This window comes from Solanum dulcamara, chromosome 1 (genome assembly GCF_947179165.1).
Source record: "Solanum dulcamara chromosome 1, daSolDulc1.2, whole genome shotgun sequence".
Lineage (NCBI taxonomy): Eukaryota > Viridiplantae > Streptophyta > Magnoliopsida > Solanales > Solanaceae > Solanum > Solanum dulcamara.
The window spans coordinates 26,497,232-26,520,500 of record NC_077237.1 but is presented as its reverse complement, the minus strand read 5'-3'; the positions used below and the strand labels follow the sequence as shown (position 1 = coordinate 26,520,500).

Sequence of the window (23,269 nt, the reverse complement as noted above, 5' to 3'; positions counted from 1 at the left end):
CAGATGGTGTGTTAGGAGTACTTGATTCTATTTATCTTTATCTGTGTTTATTGTATTACTTATTGAGTACTGTGTTTTTAGGTTTTCACCCCTTGCTACCTAAACCTATGTAGGTCCCGAGGCCTGACATGATGTGAATTCCATTTTTCTTCATATGTGGTTATCGAGTATGCTTGGGAGGTAGTTGTCAATGTTAGTGATCTCTCTTGTTTCTTTTTATATGCTTTGTTTTATTCGAGAGACAAACGCAATAACACTTGTACTTATCTTTCATTTCTATTGTATTAGAGGCTTGTACATGTGACAATCAGTCCTTTCGGGTATTGTAGATGACTAAGACTTCTGCTTTTACATACTTATCTATCTATTTAGACTGTTTCTGCTTTATTTTTGCATTTTATTGGGATTGGGCTGAGTTGTCTTAGTGGGCTGAGACGAGTTTCATCACACCTGAATTCGGTTTGTGACACATTTTCCTTCTAGATATTACTTAGCTAAGTTTATATTTATGATCTTTTGAGAAGAAGACACTTCATTCTTCAAGAAATCAACTTACCATAAGCTCGGGAGGATTAGAGATGATCATTACTTGAAAACAAAATACTTAAAATAGTCCAAACACATTTTGGAGTTTATCGAAAATGAAATCCCCAAGTCCTACTATAAACTAACAACTTTGACCGACTTTTCCTAAAGTGCCATAAGTCCTACAATGATTGGGAAATGCTCATGTATATCGTAGAATGTAGATAACCTTTTATTCTGAAGTCATATTGATGAGCAATTTATTTTACTAGAAACTAAACTCAAATACCTTTCATTTGATAGGTCGTATTCCATATAGATCCTTACATATTAGGATATATGCTCGTTCAAAATTAGATGATAAATAAGATCATTTTAAATATTCCTCTACAATGAAACTTTAAAATTGAACCTTTTTTTAATGATATCTTTGGCCTAAAAATTTGGTTTAACCCTTCAAATTACTTAGTATAAGGGTTACATGGTATGCTTAACCATTTTCAACCATATTTCCCCAACATCACACCGATGCATCAGTATTTATGAGTTGCAAATATATTTTAAGTTACGTGGTATTATATTATCCCCTCCCTCCCCCCTCCTCCCTTGGGATCATTCATCCTCGTATAAAGGTTTTACCTTTAAATGATTCTAACTCTTTTATTCTACAAAAATTATGGAAGAGTTTCCTTTTTAAATAGTCCTATTCAAAACCTGTCAGCTAACCAAAATACATACAATATTCTTCATAGAGCATCACACCAAAATAATATTCAACAAATATCCGTTGCGTTCTGCTTAGCCTTATATGAATGGAAACTGCACTAACTAATATAACATACCTTATACTTTGGATATCTCAACTCTGAGGAACATATAGAGTATTGGAAGTATATGCTCGTATCAAGTATCTAAAGATATAACAAATAAACTAAGTAGAACTACAAAGTACGGATAAAACTGATACTTGAATAAAAGGAGTGATGACTTTAAGAACTTTTTAGTGGTTATGAAATAAGTGGGGAAACTTGGCCCTCATGTTAGCCTCTTCTTCCCAAGTGGCTTCTTCTACATTTTGACTTCTCCAAAGTACCTTGATCCAACTCTATGTCTTTAGTCCTCAACTTCCCGACCTCTCAGTCTAATATTTCCACTGGAAAATTCTTCAAATGATAACTCTTCTGAGAGTTCAATACCTTCTATGGGAGTAACTTATGTGGGTCTTCTAAGCATTTGCGTAACATAGACACATGGAAGACGAGATAACTGAAGCCAACCCTAGAGGAAAGTAGACCTCTTAAGCTACCTAACCAACTTTTCATATAATTTTGTATAGACCACATACCTGGGGCTCAACTTACCTTTCCTCCCAAATTGCATAACTCCTTTCATAGATGATACCTTTGAGAATATCCAGTCATTAACTTGGAACTCTAATTCACTATGTCGCATGTACGTATATGATTTTTTTAGCTATAAGTAGTGTTCATTCCCTCTTGTATCGACTTTATTTTTTCAATGGCTTGGTGAACAAGGTCTGGTCCTAATATCTAAGTTTCACCTACTTTAAACCAACCGATATCTACATCAGCATCCATAACGAGCTTCAAATGGAGTCATATTGATGCTGGAGTGATAGCTATTATTATATGTGAATTTTAATAAGGGAATATAATCATCCCAATTGAATTTAAAATCGTGTATGCATGCTGTCAATATAGCTTCGAGCGTCTGAATAGTGCACTTGGCTTGGCAGTTTGTTTTTTGGTGGAAGGCAGTGCTAAGGTTCACTTGTGTGCCAAAAATCTTCTGGAATGACCTCCAAAAATATGTTATAAACTGAGCACCACTATCTAAAATAATTTATAGTGGATTATCATGCAAACGAATAATTTCTCTTATATATAGCTTGGCATCCTCTTAATTTGTGCTAGTGGATTTAACATGCAAGAATGGGTTGACTTCGTTAATCAATCAACAATCACCAAATGGAATCATGTCACCAAAAAAAGAAAGGCAAACTTCTAAAAATTCCATATTAATGGCCTCTCATTTCCATATTGAAATGTCCATAGTCTAATCTAGCCAACAGACCTCTGATGTTCTCATTTGACTTGTTAGCAATTAGAGAATTATGATACATACTCAGCGATATCTCTCTTCATGTAGGTCTATCAGTAGACCTCCTTAAGGTCATGATACATCTTTATAGATCCTGGATGAATTGAGTACCATAAACAATGTGCTTCAACCATAATTTGCTCTCTTAGAGCATCTATATAGGGAACATATAGTCTTCCTTGGCATCTCAAGGTGCTATCTCCTAAAAACTCAAATACAGTAATTTGGTATTCTCAAATCCCTTGTCTATACTAGAGAAATAAAGGATAATCATACTATTTTTCTTTCACTAATGCAACTAATGATGACTCTGTAGTATTTTGCACAACCACACCTCCATCTCCAGATCCTAGAAGATGGACTCCAAGGATACATAATCTCTAAACATCTCATACTACTTCATATGATACATGTGGAAAATGTACTAGGCTTTCCATAGATAGTCGACTGAGTAAATATTTCTACCATGTTAGCTTTGCCAAAGTTATAGAGAATGTTCACATCATCGTCCTTTAGCAAATCTAGCCACCTTATCTACCTCAAATTCAACTCTTTTTGCTTGAAGAGATATTGGAGATTCTTATGTCTGTAAATATATCAACATATACCTTATACAAATAGTGATGGCAGATCTTAAGCGTGAATACAATTGTCACAAGCTCCTAGTCATGAGTGCGGTAGTTTGTTCATGTTTCTTCGATTTTCGAGAAATGTAAGACAACCTTCCCATGTTGCACCAAGATGCACCCAAGGCCAATTCTTGAAGCATCATAATAACTTGCATACCCTTATGTACCCTCTGGTAAGGCCTATAGTGGCGTTGTAGTCAATCTATCTTTAAGCTCTTGGAAGTTTTCTTCACAAGCGTCTGACCAATGGAACATTATTGCCTTCTGCATCAACTTAGTAAATGGGAAAGAAATAAAGGATAATCCTTCCACAGATCTTTGGTGATAGCCAGCTAACCCCAAGAAACAATGCACCTCCGTCAGAGTGGTAGGCCGATGCCAACTCTTCACAGCCACAACCTTCTGAATGTCTACTCTAATGTCATCACCAGACACTACATAGACAAGAAAAGCCACTGACTTTATACACAAGTAACGTTTAGAAAACATGGCATATAGTTGGTACACTCTAAGTGTCTGTAGGATTGATCTAAGATAATTTACATTCTTTACATCATTATATAAATATATCAAGATGTCATCTATATATACAATTATGTAAAAATTAAAAAAGGATTCAAAAACCCTATTCATCATATCCATGAAGGATGTTGGGGTATATGTCAGTCAAAATGATAGGATGAGGAACTCAAAGTGCCTATATATTTTCCGAAAGACGGACTTGGGAATATCTATCTCCTGAATCTTCCACTGATAATATTTGGACCTCAAATCAATCATTGAAAATAACTTAGCTCCATGCAATTAATCAAATAAATCATTTATCTTGTGAATTGGGCATTTGTTCTTTATCATCACTTTATTCAGCTGCCTGTAATATATATACATCCGCATCATGCTATCCTTCTTGTACAAATAGTACTAGAGAACCATAAGGTTATATGTTGGGACTAATGAAACCTTTATCAAGCAAATCTTCAAACTGCTTTTTTAGCTCTTTCAACTCTGTTGGTGCAATTCTATAATGCAAAATGAATATAGGTTGGGTACCAGGATCTACATTGATACAAAATCAATCTCTTTGATTGGAGGTAGTCCAGGAAGTTCACCACGAAATATATCTTCATATTCATTCACAATAGGCATGGATTGAAGTGTTGGCACCTACTTCTAAGCTTCAAGGTCTCTTACTTGGACTAGGTAATATAAACACCCTTTCTCTATAACCTTTTTTCCCTTAATATATTAAATAAACCATCCTCTAGGCATCAAAGAATTACCTTTCCACTAACTATTAGGAAGTCACATGATGGCCTACTGCTGGTGATCAGTGAACTTTGTGTGGCATATGTAGCCTACTATCACAACAACATGTGAAATCTTTTAGTCTAGGTAACAAGGTCTATCAAGTTACACCCCATGTCTCCTGTATGGTGTTCCCACAGGCCTGTATAAGTCAGGTGAATCCACACTGGGAAATTCCAACTAACTCTATCAAAATTTTATGCACAAAATAGAGTCACATTTAGTATCCCTAAAAATACCCATCCCACTCTGTAGAGTAGACTACAATCTAAATTTGAATGTAATGGCTTTTAATAATTAACTCATGAATCATATTACTTGTGATACAATTATTGATTAATTTCATTAGAATGAGAATCATATGTATGTGTGATCTTTATACCTATGAATAATTTGTGGCCAACTGCTTCTTTTTAATTTGTGTGACATATATGCTTTCTAACTTCTAAGAGTTTCAACTGAAGACACATACGGTTATGTGAAACATATGACTTTTCTAACTAGAAAAAGAGTACTATAACTCTATAGGCTTAGACCTCCAACACAAAAGGACTTGTAAAATGGGAAGACTTTATCATATAAATCTCATATGACTTTTTAAGTAGGAACATGCGACTCTGGGTCATGCCTTAATGGCAAAAGAGCTTTTAGCTTTATATACCTTACTTCAGGAGTTAATCTTATGTCATATTGTTGAATTCCTACGTTGACCACCTTATCTATAACCAAACATAACATATGGCAATATAAGTGGCTAATCAAGAGGCACAATGAGGACAAAAACACAATAATAGTTCACGAGCGACAATCTCAACAATTATGATAGATAAATGGAGTATCACCACACTCTTCACTTTATTTTCTTTCCATATGAGCTTTGACTTCCTATGAGGTCAATATTATGCTCCCATCCTTACTCCACAAAGAAATAGTCATTTAGTCATCCAAAATATACATATAAACTCAAATGCATGGCTTAGAACACTATCCTGTGAGTTGTTTGTCAAACGATGTCAAATTCCCTTATAAGCTCATTGTTTAAGTTGGTAGAGAACTACAACCATCAGTGACAGTAATAGGATCTTATATAAATAGCTACAACATATTCTTAAGCAATTTAGTAATTTCATCAAATACTTGGAGAGAGACAAGCTTGCAAGAACTATAAAAGTCGTGTTTTCTATGCCTAGTCTTCTATTTTATCATAACACACTTACTGCCCTAATACAATACTATCTATCCATCTTTGAGTCAATACAACAGCCAATACAACCTTCTACATACTTCCTCCTCACCAAGTACATCAATGACAATGGGTAAAATATGGACTAACGGCTTCCTATCACCATTCCGTGAAGCCTACCCCCAAATTATACTTAAAGAATCCTTTGAATACAATTTATAGAAATAGAAGAGGAGTCATACCTGTATGACCAAGAAAATAAATCCCTACCCTTTCAATTCATCAAGAAAAACATATTTTTCTTTAAGAATATACTTTGCTAAGTATATATTTATGATCTTTGGAGATGAAGACACTTGATTCTAGAGGAAAACAATATACCTTAAGCTTGGAAGGATTGGAGATGATCAAGACTTAAAACAAATACTTGAAAATAGTCCAGACACATTCCGAAGTAAATGGAAAATGAAATCATAAAGTCCTGATGTAAAAACAATTTTGGCCGACTTTCCCAAAGTGTCACATGTCCCCCACTAATTGGGCAATGCTCATGTCTATTGTATAATAAACATAATATTTTACTCCGAAGTCGCATTGATAAGCGGATTATTTTTTAGGAAACTAGAATTAAATATCTTTTATTTAATAGGTTGTAGGCCATCTAACTCCTTATACATTATAATATATGCTCATTCAAAGTTTGATAATAAATGAGATCATTTGAAATTTGCCTCCACAATGAACCTTTAAACTTTAACCTTCTTTTAATGATTTTTTGGCCTATAACTTTGGTTTTACACTTCAAATGACTTAATATAAGGGTTACATGGTTTATTAACCATTTTGAACCATATTCCTCCAACATCATCACAAATGTATTTTAAGTTATAGGGTATTATAATATAATCTTTATTTCTTTAATTATGAGTAGCTAAATCTATAGCTAGGAGTGTGTGTGAAAATTGGTATTTATGCATGGATCTGTTGTTTTCTTAAAGTATTAATCAAAAAATCAGTGATTGGAAAAAATTGTTTGAACTCTCTAACCCTATTTTAGATTGACAAAGTAAAATAGAGTTGGGTAAGACTTCAGTAGTGAGTACTTGTGAAATTAGTATTTGAATTTGAGCTAGACACAGTCTAATTCGTATAATTTCTCATTTAAGGGTAGATCTAGAGATAGTCTACCCACTCAAGCAATGTTTGGTACTTTGATTTTTTTGGTCTTGGAGTTTGAGAGAATTCAAGGGGTATACCTTTGATAGTTCGAGAGAATATTGAATGTAGCCTAGACCAAATGCTATCTATGGATTGACCGATCTGGATTTGATCAATATTTGCCTATTATATTGAAACTACATCGCAAATGCACACACCTCTAATTGTTTCCTACCTTGGTGAAAATCCATTTGTATTGACTTCTACACTTGATGCTTGCAATTGATCAATTCATATTTCCTAATTCCCCCCCCCCCCCATTTTATATATATATGTATTCAATAATACCTTGTGTGAGTTTGTATTGGATTGAGAAATCAACTAGAGAATAATTTCTATAGCTAGTCCTTGTGGGATTCGACCTCGACCTTATATATTGGGTATTATTTTGCATACAACTGCTTACATTTCCTTATGAGAGTGTAGTTGAGCATTTATCATGTGTCAGTCTTAGTATAGTTATCTCGTGGTTTTTTAAGTCATGATTCTTTCTTAAGGGTTTATTTTCTTTCTAATCCATACATGATTAGGTTTAATTAATTAAGTGAATGATGTTTATTTTCTCAAAGACAGACTTCTAGGCAATATTTTTAAGGGAATGTCTTATGTAGTTTATGTAGAATATAGTAGGTTTGACTTCAATGGTAGTAGTTTGTTAGTTTATGTAATGAAACATTTTTGCCTTAAAAATGGACCCCTCAAAAATTGAAAGTAATGGCCTATACTCCATATCAGTTGAAAAAGCATGAATATTATTATACAACTCATGATTTGGAGTTAGATATTATGGGGTTTTCACTAAAGATATGTCATCATTGTTTATATGGTGAGCACTATAATATCTTCACTAATCACAAGAGCTTGTAGTATACTTTCAAGCAAAGAGAGATGAATCTCATATAGATATTGTGGTTGGAGTAGTTGAAGTATTATGATTCGAATATTTTTTATCATCTTGGTAAGGTTAATATTGTTGTTGATGATTTGAGTCATACGTATATGGGCACTTTAACATATCTCAATGTATACTTCCAAGTCTTGGTGTTTTGTATTATTTCTTTTAGCTTTTCTAATATTGCTTATAGGTATGTTGGGATCCTTATCCTGATAAAAGAGTTTATTTATGTAATGTTAGAGTCTTTATCAATTAACCGAGTCTAGTATGTTCATTCATGATGTAAACTTGGAAAATCCTTCTATCTATTATATATTTCCTTTTGGATCGAATGAAAGTCGATGAATGAAAATTATTTCTTTTTAGGGAATTATTCTTAGTGGTATGAATCTATTTCATACTCTTCCACATATCTTATAAGTTATGTTATGTAGCTAGTTTGCTTGAGTAAGTTAAAGAATTAAGTGTCAGACTCACCTACGCCTAAACACAATATCACAACCCAAGTTAGGCCCTAGGTATGACACGCCGATTAGAATTTCCAAAGAAACCCCAACCAAGCCTCTTAGAATATCATAAACATACAAAGGTAACAATAATCAAAAACTCATAAGAAATCCAAGCACATAGCATAGATAAAATGAATCAAGACAACATGGACTACATACACATTTCCAACATGCCTCTACATAACTACATAGGCGGGGACTAAGACATGTTCCTAGATCACCCTCAAAGAAAACAAATAACATAACAAGGAATAGTCTCAATGTACCAACATAGTATAAGAATGACAAAAGGAGAATATAGACTTGATTTACCCTCAAAGCATGAGGACTCACCATAAAATCTTCAATACATCGCCAACTAACCATGAGAAGAGGATTGAGCGTCTGTCCCTATATTGTGATATAATGTAGGCAATGAAGTATGTGTTAGTACGTTTGAATGTACTAAGTATGTAGGCAATGTAATATATAATAAAACCATGTTTTGCAAATGACCATTTCAAATAGCATGATAAAAAAGGTAGTAAAATCATAAGTAGACGTGAGAGTAGTCAATGCACAATAAACTATAAGAGTATCTTATAAGAGTAAAGATAGGATTAGTCACTTAAAACATTACAAGGACCATATGTGGGATATTAAAAGTCATTTTGAACCATTAGTCTTTGTGAAAGATACCATTAACTAATATAACCCATGTGACGTATAACATAGAGTCTGGTATTTACCTCACACATAGAAAAAAAAATAGGGTCCATACTTACCAAGGTATGAACCGTGAGGCTTAAGTGGATCCACTGAACTATTAAGGAATCAAGCATCAACTAATGGGTGACCTTTTCTAAAGAATCAAGCCTCTATTAAAGGGTGATCATTCTTCCTACAGTGGCATGTAGTTATGGGATAATGGGACTTCTACTAATGGTATCATGCCTCTACTAACATATGAAACTCTATCCAAAGGTCCACTCGGTACTAGTCACCTCTTAACAGAATAGCATACATCATAATAAATCATAAGCTTATCAAAAATCATAGATCATACTTGTCTTAAAATCATAAACTTATCATGTGGGAAGGGAATCAAAATCCATCAATCTAATTCATAAAACTTATTCACAAGAAAGCTCACTATCATGTGATTAATGTAATATGGGTGTAGGCCTTTTATCTGTAAGACCCTAGAATTTGGAAAGTTGGAAAAGTATAATCAAAAGATGAAATTTAGGAACCTGCAATTTTTGACACTAGGTGAGGACCACAGAAGGCCATCACCAGCCGTGGTACACACCATGCCTCATGGTGAGCCACCGTGGTGGTGGTTCTAAATCTAAAACCTGCAAGAAAGGACAATGAAAAGAGACCACAAACCATGGTGAGCACCACAGTCTATGATGCCCTCCTTGGTGACCCCTCCCCCAAGTCCTTCAGGAAACTTTCCAAGGCAAAGACCATGATTGACCACAACGAGCTGTGTAGCTCTTCCAATACTATGGTGGGTTTCGTGGTGAACACTCTTGCAGACCACCCTACTATCCTACACCACAACCTTGGTCCACGGGCTGTGATGCACTCCACGGACCGTGAAGGTTTTCGTGCAGGAAGTTTTAAAACCCTTCTTTATAACTCCCAAGATTCAAGTTTAATTCAATCATCATAGACACCACCACAGGTCATGACGATGGGTCCTCCATAGTGATTCCTAGTTCTAGTTAAATGAAGGGTACTTTGGTCATTTCCCAATTCTTTCATTAATGTATGTGGATGTTTTTGGGACTAGATTTATTACAAAATTGTCCTAAATACTCCTAAAACATATTGTTTTCCCTCATTAATTCTAAAACTACTTTCAAACTTCTCTCTTAAGGATCTCTTCAAGGGTTCATCTTCTTCATTAAATTTGGAAAGGTTTCTTGAAGAACAAGTCTCCTTTTTTAATTGCAAGTCCAAATTCATTCAAGGTATGTAGGGATTTATCCATGGTCCCTTTTCACCTATAGAGTCCAAAGGTTTTCATTCAAAATCTCATGAATTTTAATTGGGTATGTAATCCTAATTTGGTGAATTGCCTTGAGCTATTTCAATTATGTTTTTAATAATTATAGATGATCATTATAAGTATGTTTCTACATGAATTAAATGATTTTAAGTTGAATTATGAATGCCAATGAATGAAACCATTTTCAGTAATGATATCATGAAGTATAATTATGAATTCAATGATTTCAAAATATTATCATGGTTTTCATTCAAACTGACTATGTATATGAATGTTACTCTAAATTCAAGTATGATTTATGATCATAAATTACAATTATGTTCAAGATATGAATTTCATGCAACTTATGAAGAAAGGTGATTTAGGGCCTAATGTGGTGATCTAGGAACCTAATGACATGAATTATGCAATTATGATATTGTAATATTGAAAGGCTTATACTCACATTACAAGTATGACATGAGAATGAGTTACTCTACAAATTTTAAAGTTTATGAACAAATTTATGATATATACTATGTATGATTACTATGTTATGTATTCTGTGGGATTTGACTTAGCAACGAGCGGGCTTTAAGGTGGGGGCCCTACTAAAAGCCTTAGTAGTAGCCTCAAGTCCTTTGAACTACGTGCCATCATAGGTTGCCTTCATGTCCTAGCTAGTTGATCTACATATAGCATATGTACAAGACCTGCCTAGCGGGGTAGAGTCTACCTTGGCATGTACATTCCCCTTTGTTATGTTGAATGGATAGACATCGGGATTCCATATTATAGCTCGCATGGTCTTATTGTCGATTATGGTTCTATCCCACATATATATGGTCTCTTATGTTCTTTCACGAATTCAAATATGCTCTTTTAATGCTTTGATCATAAAAGTTTTCTCATGACTTTACTTATCCTCTTTATCATGTTTCAAAGATTAATCTTTGCATATTATGCTTTTATATTAGATTTCATGCCCTCATACTTCATACATTCAAATGTACTAATGCATATTGTTGCCTATATTATCCCATAATGTAGGTGTTGAGGATCACCTTCCCATACGTGTCTAGTAGAGCTTTTATCAGGCAAAGTTTTGATGAGTCCTCATCCATCGAGGGTGATTTATGAGTTATTTCCTTATTAAGACTTTGTTTACATTCTTGTTGAGGGTGAGCTATAGACATATCTTAGCCCCCGCCCTTCTTGATTAGTAGAGGCATTTATTGGACATATATTTTAGAGTCTATGTTGTAAATTACTATACCCTTTATGATTAATGATTTAGACTAATCTTATGTTATTTTATTATTACTTTACCTTATATATGCTTAAGATATGTCAAGAGGTTTAATTGGATCCCTTCGGGGTTTCAGTCCCTATGTTACGACTAGGCCCTAGGTTGGGTTGTGACAAACTTGGTATTAGAGAACATGGTTTAAAATATCCTAGGGAGTCCAACATTCTATATTAAGTAGAGTCTTATTCATGGTTGTGCAGTATGCCACATCTATGAATAGGAGACTATAAGGATTTTTAGGAAATTTTCACTTCTTTTATGGTCTAAGTCATGCTATAGAGTTTACTCTAAGACTTCCGTTCTCTAACAATTTTTCTTTGCGATTTTCATAAACTGCCTGCAAGAAGAGCAATTATGTAAAGAGGGATCAATGCTAATGAGGGCCAAGCTCCTCCGGCCCTTAAAACAATGGTACCCTGCCCAACCAAGTGACTAATGCAATGTTTTAGACCATTATTAATATGGTAAACCGAGTACTGGCCAACCAATTAGTTATTGCTCCTCTTAGCATTCCCACTCCGGCTTCTAGGATGATGGAATTTTCAAGGATGAACCCTCGAGAGTTCCATGGTTTGAAAGTGGATGAGGACCCTCAAGGGTTCATTGATGAGATCTATAAGATAGTGAGTATTATGGGGATAATGTCAGAAGAGAAAGCAGAGTTAGTTGCTTACAAAATCAATAGTGTTTCTCAATTATGGTACACTTAATGATAAATAGAGAGGATGGATGAAGGACCTATTAAATGGGAAACCTTCAAACTTGTTTTCCTTGATCATTTTTTTCCTCTTGAGCTTAAGAAATCCAAGGTATTGGTGTTCATCAATCTTCGACAAGGCAACATGGGAATGAGGGACTATGCCCTCAATTTCACTAAGCTATCAAGTATGCCCCTTCATTGGTTATTAATCCACGTGCCCAAATGAGTCAATTCCACTACAAGAAATAAGACTTCTTGTGGCGCCAAACGTCGCTACAAAATGATCCAAAGTCGCCGCTAATGGTATATAGTAGCGACAATTGCTCCGTTCGTAGTAGTTCCATAACTAAAGGTTATTTGTGACGATTAAACAATGTCGCCACAATAAAACTCCATCTGTAGCGACATTATTTGTCACAATATATAAATAAATATGCCACAAAAAATAATAATTTACAACACAAATATTTGGAAAGTCGCTCCTAAAATATGACCTATAGTGGCGACATAGTTGCCACAAAATCGTATACGATAACTGTGGCAACTGTTATGTCGCTCCTAAAATATGACCTATAGTGGCGACATAGTTGCCACAAAATCTTACATGCTAACTGTGGCTACTGTTATGTCGCTCCTAAAATACGACCTATAGTGGCGACATAGTTGCCACAAAATCGTATACGATAACTGTGGCAACTGTTATGTCGCTGATCAATGTTGATATTAATTAGTAGCATTTCCTATCGCTGCAAAAAAGTATAAACTATTAACATCAACTTTTATGTCGCTGCTAAACGTCATTAATTAACAGCCGCAAAAATCCACTAAATATCAGTGGCAACTTTTTTGTCATTGCAAAAGGTAATATTCATCTCGTTACTATAGACCAATATTTAGTGTTTTAAAAACAAATTCTCTAAAATTAGTATATATATAGATATTAAAAACATCTAATATATAGTATTTCACAAAATTAGAACAAAAGCATTTACGAGAACGTACATATTAGCTAGTACTTCAGTTATCATTGTATCTCACAAAATTAGAACAAAAGCATTTCGTGTTTGCATATACAAGTACAAAAAGAAAAAACTCCCATTGCACGCCTTTAAACTACTTCTTGATTGGGCCCCATTGCATAAGAACTTTGTCCCTGAAAATAGAAAAACAATATCAACTTCCTCGAATGACTTCAATGTCTCAAACTATCTTTCATAGTATTCCTTTTCTCCTATAATCAGTAAAAAAGTAGTCAAAAGAGGACTGAGGATGTTAAAGATAGGAGCTTTTCATATAGCTTCTATTGAGTCCTAATTTAACATCAAACAGTACTTAGTCTACAAAAAAGGAAAATTACCACTTTTTTCCTTGCCAAGAACATGTTTCTTGGGATGTTACTCTTCATATCCCAACCTAAAATCTTAACTTTTCCTTATACTTCACAACATAAAGTAGCAGCTAAAGCAACAATATTTTGTAAATAACAACTAAAAGAAGCAAGATTTTGACTCCAAAAATGGAAACACAGAAACTAAAAAGTTTACAAAACCAAAACCTACAATAACACAAGACTTGAGCACTTTATCTGGAAGCCTTAACAAAAAATCATGCCTTAGTGACTTATTAAATGAGTTTTGCCGGCTGAAACCAAGAAAAGCTTTCCCAAAAGTGTCCTATATATAATGATGAGGTTGTTGATAGCTTATCAGAAGCCTTCACTAGTTTTCAGTAAATAGATAACACAAAAAACTTCCAACAATCTTCCACTTACTGTTGATAACTAAAGTACTTCTTGTTGGCCATAGGCCATAGCTTTGTTGGATTCGGCATCTCTAAAGCCATGGAAAGCTTTCCAGAAAACATTTCAGTTGTTGGATTTTCCTAATAACTAGTCCAACTTTTAATGTAACTATTTTCTACACGAAGATAACAATTTATTAAATTCCAAAAGAGCAAGAGAAAGTACCTGTTGCATTCTAGTCATAATAGCAGCCATTTGTTCTTGGAACATCTTGTCTACCTCACCTTTCATGTGTTCAGGCTCCTTTTCTATTTTTTTCTGCAAATCTTCTTTCATATTCTTTTTTAAATCAACAGTCATTTGTTCACGTTCTTCTTGTAACTTTCGATCCATATCAGCTTGCATCTCTTGACGAATACTTTCCATTGCCGAAGATACACTTTCCTCTATGTCTGACTGATGTAGTTGAGTCTTTTTAGGAGGCTTCTTTCCATATCCTTTTCCCCGAACATAGCCTGATCTCTCACCGAGAACCGATGATAAAATCTCATCCCTAGTCATGTGATGCTCGATCTCTTTAGATTGTTGTTCAACAACAAGTTGTTGAAGCTGACCCTGCAATAACATTTAATTATTTCACCAAAACATAACGCGCATATTGAAAGTATTTTTGGACTTTCTTTGGTCCAGCTTTTGGACTTCTTCCAATGCAAACATGTATTCCGAGAAGCAAACTTCCCTACAGATACATTGTCCAAATGCAGTCATATGCTTGAAAATACACAATATTTCTATAATTTTCAGCAACTACCACAAGAAACTACGGGCTACATCAAGTTGGACAAGCTAGGGATGGCAAGTTTTAGAAGAAGAAAACTCAACCTCCTTGAACTCTTCTTACAGCTTTAGTGTTCTAACTTCTTCTTCTTCAATTTGGATGTCTCTATTTCATAGCTATATCGACTTTGAAGATTTAATAGTTAGGACCTTTGTAAAGGGGAGAGTCCCTCATTTATAGCTTTCCTAGACTAAACAACTTATCATTAGAGATAAGGACTAGAGTAGGTATTTCTGCTCTGTTTCTACTGTACAGGTACATTGCAGACCTGCAACACTTGATACAACACTTGGAATTCCTCTCTTGTTTGCTTCCATTGTGCAGGTAAATAAAGTGTTGCAGCACTTTATGACTTTGTTGTCGAATTGCAGCATACATCTAGAACCTGCAGGTTGATTTAGCATGGTGCAACGGAGTGGATTACTACATCAACAACTAAGTTTACTGCAGAGCTGCAACATCCAACAAAAAATACTTCAACTACACAACCATGTACACATCTACAATACAACCATACTTGGAACCTTTAGCATCCAACAACCTGCAACACCTTACAATAGTCATCCTCATCTTCACCTTCAGAACCTGCAGAAATATGGGGCAGAAACTGCAGCTGCAATTAAGTCCTCAATTGTGTTCTCATTTCCATGTCTTCAAGGGTGTTTATTTACATAGACAAAGAAACTTTACAGCTGATGTTTTGCCCAAACATAGCCACAAATCCAAAGAAGAAAGATTACATATCGAAGTAGACAAGGTGAATTAATGACTATCTTGAGAAGAAGTTGTCTCCAAAAAAAAAAGAATAAAGTAACTTGTAGTAGATCAAAAAGATAATAAGGTAATGTCCTTAGGGAATTACATGAATCTGTTGGGATTGCGGATCCAACCATACACGTTCACCGTTGTCTTTTTTACGTGTATGCTGAATCTCCCAGACTTTATCTGGTGTGTCTTTTTCTCCCGATTCAGGATTTCTCTACAATATAGTTCAATAACAAAAAAAATATATAAGCAAATAATCATATAAATAACAAGAAGTATATGTAATTATAGAAGAACAAATGTGTTTTCACCGTAACTTCCTCTACTTCTGCAAATGATCGCGTCCCACAAGAATGCTTAGTTATCTGTTTTTCTCTATTTTTTTTGTTTCTCTCACTAACAACCTGTACTAACTCAAGAGATCAAAAAATATTTATGCTAGTCTAGATAGCTACTGAAATATGTCATGTTTTCCATGTAAGCATATGTCTAAGATTATAGAGTGGGCAACAATGTTTTGGTTATAATAAAGTTACCTTGAATTTCTCACTGCCAAAATACTTAACTAGGTATTTCCAGTCCTCCAACTCAACATCCTCAGGTCGATGAGATAATCTTTCTTCATCAGTATCATAGGCAGAGTAAGAATTATGCAATCGTGCTTTCCATGCCCTAAAAAGTCTTTGCATAGTGCTTATCACAAAGCCTTGTAACTTATGTTCTCGCAGTCCACCACAAAATTCAAATTTGTCCTGAACATATTATAATATTAAATTTGATAAATTAAGTAATTTAAAGACAATACAAAATGGAAAGTAATTTATTACCTTAACCTTATACTACATTGCTTCTCCATGTTTTAAAACAATCTTTTGCCAATTTCCATCTCGAAGTGAGATGCTGCTCCTCATGATCAAGCCACAGTAATTAACAATATCTCTAGCACCAGAACCCACAGCTCTATCAATGTCATTTGGAATAATTATATTGAGTTTTCCTCCGTACTTGGTTTTAATATCAACCGTCTTAGATTTATATTTTCCTCTTCCTCTCTTTTTATTGATGCGAGAAACTGCAAAGCAATAATGTGGTGATCTTGAGAACTATATGCAATCATGGCATCTTATCATCTCCACTAAAAGCTTGCATATTCATGGCATCTTATCACCAAACCATCTTTTGTTAACCAATTATCCTCTTCTTTTTTCAACTTAAAGATACATAAAAATTAGAGCTTATATATTTTAAGAAACAGATCAAAAGAAGATTATTAAATAAGTGTCTATATCTGCACCCAAGAAAGAACGAAACTAGTTAAGCCTCTGTCAAGTATGAAAAGTAGCAGATGAAGGGAACTAGCAGAACTAGAAGAAGAGAAACTGCCAGCATTTTAAGTTAATTTACTTTGCTGCAGAACACCACCCATTAGTCTATTAGATCCTTGTAAATTTAAATTTCCAGAACCAAGACCAAGCACAGACAATTCTGCACCACTAGCTAGGGACGTGGACTAACCTGTACTAGTTTCAACCTCTGGGAGGGGCTTACACTTTCTTCTAGAGTTCTGGATGATTGTGTCTCTGGAGATGTTCTTTGGATAGGGTCATTTGATATTTGGCTTATCTGCTGAGGTCATTGCCTTGGGTTAGATGATTGTTCTGTCTGTAGAGGTCCTTGCCTTGGTGGTATTTGTGGCTGAGATGCAGTTCCAGCAAGACTTTCTCGTCCTTGAAAATTTCCACGTCCAGTTCTTATACCACCTCTTCCACTTTTACCTCATCCAGTTCCTTTCATTTCCTGCAACATGATTAAAAAGGAGAAGCATAAGATTCAGAAATTAAAAATGATAAAACATATATCTACCAGCTAAAGAAAACATCAAATACATAACACTTCTACAATCTCCAGCAGCTACCACAGGAAACAAAAGGCTACATCAAGATGGACAAGCTAGGAATGGCAAGTTTCAGAAGGAAAACTCTAAAAAGGATCAAACTATCCTCTTGACTGATCTCATTCTCAATATGTAATAGACTTTTTATGAGTATTCTATTTTATTTCTTCTTATTCCATCTAGTTATTTCCCATTATAAGAGGAGAGTGTCCCTTGTTTACTGCTTCAGTAGAACTAAGAACATACTGCTAGAAGTAAGAGCTAGAGTAGTTATCACTTGCATATGCCACAATACAGTAGCAACAGTGACTGCAACTGACCAACAGCAACAGCCACTCAGCAACAGCAACAGAGACCAGAAGCAACCAGCAACCTTCAACAAATACACCATGCTACACCAAAATGACTCCAGATTGTGCAAGATTATAGCAAATACAACTCCTGCAGAACCCAAGAAGTTTCAGCTCAAAAGGATAATTGGAGACGTTAGTCGAGCGACCTTGAAAAAGTTAGCCAACTTAAGTCGCAAGATGGAGCATTTCACAAATTGGAACTTCCATCTTGTGGAAAAGGCATCCAAAAGTTGCAGGATTACAGAAAATACTGTATTTGCAGAGCCCAAGAAGTTTCAACTCAAACAGACAATTGGAGACGTTAGTCGAGCGACCTTGAAAAAGCTAACCGGCTTCAAAGCACTCTTGGAGGTCCTTTCCCTTTTGTTAGCTTGTGCAAGTTCTTTCTTGTTTTTGTTTGTTGGTTTGTGTAGATACACCACAATACAGAACCTGGAATGCTTTAACAACAGTAACAACAAGAGGAGACACACCAACAACAATTGTACTTCCAATGTTTCTGCTGTAAAGCACTCTTGGAAGTATCCTGCAACTTTGAGCCTTGTGTTGGAATTGCAGCATCTGAGATTGGATTGCTTGCACCAACAACTACCTTTATACTTGTAACAGCTCAACAACATCACATGTAGATGCTACAGCAGTAGCAACTACATTACAGAGATACAGCAACAACAATATAAGAATGCTGTAGAGATGCAGCACAGGAATCAGCAATGGGATTTCTCCTTTAGTTTGTCTATCTTGTGCAGGTACTCTGAAGAGATGATCCTGATCACAAGGAAGGGTCTCCTCTTGGGAGTAGCTAGCAACAACAAACATCTTAACCCCCTCTACTATGGAAGTAACATGGAGCTACCCAAGGACCTGCAGCAGCCTATGACCAAGCCACAGCAGGGTATGATGTGTAGGGTGATTGGGATCATGTGGACCTGCACCAACCTCCAAAGCTTGCAGGATTGCAGCAAATACTATAGGGGCAAGGCCCAAGAAGTCTCATCTCAAACGGATAATTGGAGACGTTAGGCGAGCGACCTTAAAAAAGTCAGCCGTCTTAAGCCTAAAGAGGGAGCAATTTGCTATTTGGAAACTCCAACTTGTGCAAAATGCCTCAAAATCTTGCAGGACAAAAGAAAAGCATGTTTGTGCAAGTCTTAAGGAGTTTCAACTCAATCGGATAATTGTGGACATTAGGCGAGCAACCTTGAAAAAGCAAACAGGCTCCAAAACACTCTTAGAGGTCCTTTCTATTTTGCTAGCTTGTGCAAGTTCTTTCTTGCTTTTTTTTGTTTGTTGTATGGTTGCAGGTTACTGGAGTGATACATCAACATGCATTAACAACAACTACATGGAGGACATCAAAGATACAACCACCAAATCAAATAGAAACTCCAAGACTGCTATAGGCCAATCCTGGTTTTTCTGTCTTGTTGGCTGGTTGTTTTCCTTTGATGGTTTTTTTGTAGGTACAACAGCTAATGGGTCACCTTGGCAAATAAAAGGCATCAACATAGAGACAGCAGACTTCCAAGATAGGACCTCACCAACACATCAGCTCTCCACCCATGCCAATTCCTTGACTGCAACACCTGCAGCAGATCCATTGCACCCCAAAACTCTTGAAGCTCACTGCTCTTCAACATGCACTAATAACAACTACATAGAGGACATCAAAGATACAACCACCAAATCAAACATCTCCACTATAGCCTCATTGATGGAAATGTAACACATTGATTAAACATAAAATGCTGATTATATTTACAAAGTTGCAGATACAAGCGTTATGAATTAATTTTATGTCAACCTAATCAAAATAAAATACAGAAAACTTATCAAAACAAGATGTAGCCAGATATACAGTCGTCTCTGTTAAGCAATCTTCAAAAGGATGTATCACTGTCATCTCCATCATTATCATCAATTAACTCTTCTTCGCTTTCTTCATTCTCAGATACATCTATATTATTGTCATTAATAAAATCATCATCTTGATTTTCTTCATCATTGGTACGCAAAACAGTTTGTGGTTCAATATCATCCCTATGTAAAGACACCGCAATATCAATTTCTTGGTCATTGATACTCAAGATATTACATTCCACTTCCACTTGTTGATAAACTTCTTCATTTATTAATTCTTCTTCAACTTCAGGCATACTGAAAAGGTCACGGGGATTTGTCTTTACAACAACGAGCCAATCTTTATCAATCGTGTCATTCAAGTAAAAAACTTGCTCAGATTGAGATGCCAGCACAAATGGCTCATTTGTATTCAAAGCACAATGAGTATTCACACTTGTAAACCCATAACCTACAATTTTTAAGTATTATCATATCTTTTTGTAGCTCACAAAATATAAGGACAAATACTATAATTCTCCATACATTCTGCGGCTATTTATAGTGAGTCTTATCGACTCTACACATCTCCAGAAAATAAAACTTCAAATAAAGAGAATCGATTGATCAGCTAACTAGACAGAACTACACAAAGTATAAAAAATAAATCTCTGTAAACAAATTGTGAATACTTCTTTCTCCAACAAAGGTGTCAATTCTTTAACTAGTCAAAACCACAAATCCATGAAGAGATAAAGATGTAAGCAACGAAGAGACTCTCGATTTCAAGATAGATTTTCCAATGTGCAATCCAAATGTAGGACTTCCATCAACAGACATAGAAACACCCACATAGAGGATATCGAGAATACAAAATACAAAATACAAATGAGAATATAGAATTTCAGCTTCTAGTTTACCTCGCAAGATCGAGAATACAAAATACAAAAACATCTTTAGAACTTTCAGGTTTTAACTTACCTCGAACTAATTTTCAAAACTTCAAATGGGCGAACTGGTTCAATCCTTTAGAACTTCGAACTTCTTACGCTCACAGTGATTTTCAAACTAGGAACTCTCTTCCTTCTCCATCGACTTTAGAGAACCCCATTTCTACAAAATTCAAGTGGGTTATAGAAATTACATGTAAAATCTTAAAATACATAAACCTAGAAACGGATTTGAGCACATACCTGATGAAATACATACTTTATAGAACCCTATTAGTCAAAAATTAAAGAATATTCAGCAAAAAGGAACCTTATTCATATATATTTCACCAACAGATCGACACTACTTGTTCCTATAAATCGAGCAAAGAGGAACCTCTGTTAGCAGTGTTGTCTCTGGTTTTCTTTCCTCCGATCCCTTTTTCCCAAATCTATATAATATCCATTTTTTTGTTTAGGTTTGTGCAAGAGTTGATGAGAATGGCCTTTAGTTTAGCAGCTAAGAGATGATCTTTTAATATCTCAAAGCTTGCCAAATTTTTATAGATTGTTTAGTTTATTTTTCTTTTAAATTTAATTTAGTTGGATTAACATTAGCGGCGACTAGGTCGCTACAAAATCTTATTTGAGGCGATATTTGAAAATTTGCTACTAAATATTTAGCGCCCAAATTTTATTTTAGCGGGACTTTATAATTTGCGAATTAGTGACAACTATTAGCAGCGACACAAAATAAGTCGCCACTGAAACTAAACATTTTGGAATGACCATAAATGTCCCTACTGAATATGAAGCTTTTGTAGCAACAAGTAGGGTCGCCACTAAATCTCGCCACAATAAGTCTTATTTCTTGTAGTGTTCATATCAAGGGTATCTGACTTGGTTGCTACGGAATTTCATACCACAATGTTTTTCAAGCAAATGGACATATCTTGGATAATGACTTTTGTCGAGGAAATTGAAGAAAAAAAACTCAAAGAGATGAGAATAAGGGATTCTTAGAGAGCATGGTATAAAGGTGGGTTCTCAAATGTTAGGTCCGGTGGTAGTAGTGGTCGTTCTCAATAAGGAAAAGGTTCTGGAACGAAATTTGTTAATGATAGGGTGCCATACCCTAAGGCTCAAGGAGGAGGTATGAATTCTAGTAGCCCTTCATTTCCCAAGCGTGCAAACTATGGGAAACATCATAGAGGAAGATGTTTGATGGGAATGGGTGCTTTCTTTGGATGTGGAAAAAATGGCCATAGGCAATCCGAGTTCCTTCATGTTGCCAAAAAGGGTAGAGAAGGTCATCCTCAAGGCCAAGTTGATCAAGGAGGCCAAGTTCCACAAGGTGCCCAATCTTAACCTAAGGGTGGTCAATGCAACAACAAGTTCTATGCTCTTTATGGTAGATAAGAGGTGGAGGAGACTCCCAATGTTATTACCGGAATGTTACAGGTCTTTCACTATAATGTATATGCCTTTCTTGATCTAAGTGAAAAATTTTCTTTTGTTACTCCCTAAGTGGCTATGAGGTTTGATGTGTGCCCCGAAGTATTCCTAGAACCTTTTTCTATTTATACTTACATAGGTAAGTCGGTAGTAGCTAAAAGAGTTTTTAGAAATTGTCCCATATTGGTTTTACATAAGTTATCCGTTATAATCTCGTTGAACTAGACATGACCGATTTCGACATCATTCTTGGTATGGATTGGTTATATGCTTCTTATGCATCCATTGATTATAGAACCCATAGAATAAAGTTTCAATTTCCTACTGAGTCTATTCTTGAATGGAAGGCTAATGATTCGATGGTTAAGGGTCGATTCATCTCATGTCATAAGGTCGGGAAAATGACTTTCAAAGGGTGCATTTATCCTATAGTGTGAGTTAGGGATGTTGATTCTGAAACTCCTACTCTTGAGTCGTTCCCTATAATAAATGAGTTTCCTGATGTTTTTTCTAATGATTTACCCGGTGTTCCTCCCAAAAAGGGAAATAGACTTCGGTATTAATCTCCTACCCAATACGCAGCCTATTTCTATTCCTCCTTTCCAAATGGCTCTAGTAGAACTAAAAGAGTTAAAACATCAGTTAAAGGATTTTCTAGATAAGGGTTTTATTCGACCAAGTATCTGTCGATGGGGTGCTTCGATCCTCCTTATATGAAATAAGGATAGTTCTCTTCAAATGTTTATAGACTATCGGCAGTTCAACAAGGTGATAATTAATAATAAGTATCATATTCCACGGATTGATGACTTGTTCGACCAGCTTCAAAGAGCAAACTACTTTTCAAAGATTTACCTTCGATCGAGTTATCATCAATTCCCAGTGAGGGAATGTGACATTCCAAAGATATCTTTTAGAACTCGGTATGGTCACTTTAAATTTTGGTTATGTCTTTTGGACTAACAAATGCCCGTGCAGCTTTAATAGACTTGATGAACAGGGTGTTCAAGAAATATTTGGATAAGTTTGCGATCATATTCATTGATGATATTTTGATCTATTCTCGATGAGAGGAAGAGAATG

At 35.3% G+C, this 23,269-nt stretch overlaps 1 pseudogene; it reads right to left on the bottom strand.

Annotated features, from left to right (window-relative positions):
• Nucleotides 1-14,281: 14,281 nt before the first annotated feature.
• On the bottom strand, nt 14,282-18,001 carry LOC129892380 (uncharacterized; annotated as a pseudogene).
• Nucleotides 18,002-23,269: the final 5,268 nt, after the last annotated feature.